We start from the raw sequence: 1,469 nt of genomic DNA, 5'->3' as shown, positions 1-1,469 counted from the left end.
ACCCCAGCTGACTTCCTGCCCTTTGGGTGGGGGGCTGGACTCAATGATCTTCCGAGGTCCCTTCCAGCCCTAATGTCTATGAAATCTATGAGACACATAGTGCTGGAGCAGGGTGGGGGCAGGAAAGCAGGCAACTGGCTGGGGGTGGGTGGGGCTGGGCTGCTCAAGCCTGCAAGCCTGCTGAGGGCTCCCTTTGGGTCCTACTGGCCCTAGCTCCAGCTAGCTTTGACAGGGAGCCAGGGCAAATAAATATTAATTTACTAAATTTTGTAGGTGCCCCACGGGTTGGATAGAATGGCCTGGCAGGCCGGATCTGGTCTGTGAGCCATATTTTCCCCACCTCTGTATTAAGGCATGTCATGTAAACGCACCAATTTGGTAGGAAGCACCATATAATATACAGTATATTCTGACGTATTTGTCATTCCAAAGGGAACGCAAATAATGGTGACTTATCCAGTGGTGATCAGCCATGAGGATTTGATAACTGAAGAATAAGATAATCTGGCTCACTCCAGAGGCAGTATAGTTACAAGGTAGGGCACTGAACACAACTGTATTGGACCCTCTTAAGAAGCCACAAAAAAGCTAAAAGATGTAGATTCTTTATGCTTCTCCACTTTGGCAGTTAGGTAACTTCAACTGCATGTGCTCAGAAGTGACCCATAGAAAGTATAGATTTCTAACTTTGCCCAAGCTTTGTTGTAATCCAGTTCCATTTAGATGTGAATAAATTCCCTTAGTATGCATCAGGGAAGAAAATTTCTAATGTGGGGAAAAACATCATGCCAAACAGCTAGTTAGCACTGAGATCATGCATGCAGACTGGTGGAAGGACCCATTCAACTCTTGTCCAACCACTTAATGAAGGGGCGTCAATCTCATTTGGCCCCACAAGTTGGATGAGGGCCTCTGGGCCCATCCATAGGCCAGATTGGGACCGACCCCCTGTGCCACATGCAGCACCCACAGTGCATGCAGTTAGCTCTCTGTGATGTATACAGTACATGTGGCTAGTCCAGGCCACATGCCACATGTAGAGTGAGCCCAGAGGCTGGCATGTGCTTCGTGCAGTGTGTGGGCTAGAACAATTGTGTGCACTACACATGGCCCAGCATGGTGTGTGCACTGCATGCAGCATCTTGCCAGATCGGTCCTGCACACTGGCTCTTGCATGGCCTGATCTGGACTGGCCCGAGGGCCAGTATACACAGCCAATTCAAGGTAGGCACTGCACACAGCCTTGGAACAACTCTTTTTGCTGTATGCCATGCTGAGTCCAGCCCAAATGCTATATGCAGTGTGCCAGGTTGGGCTGGCATATACCAAATGCAGTGTGTGGGGGCAGCCCAGAGACCAGTGGGCAGATGATAAGGCTCCACAGGCTGTATGTTTGACACCCCTGGCTTAGTGATTGGGTCACTAGCCCAGAAGTGGGAAACATGAGTATTAGGCCTTCCTTAGCATAT

This window comes from Gavialis gangeticus, unplaced genomic scaffold (assembly GCF_001723915.1).
Source record: "Gavialis gangeticus isolate Ggan-Ray unplaced genomic scaffold, GavGan_comp1, whole genome shotgun sequence".
NCBI classification, from domain to species: domain Eukaryota; kingdom Metazoa; phylum Chordata; order Crocodylia; family Gavialidae; genus Gavialis; species Gavialis gangeticus.
This window is presented reverse-complemented; position numbering follows the sequence as displayed.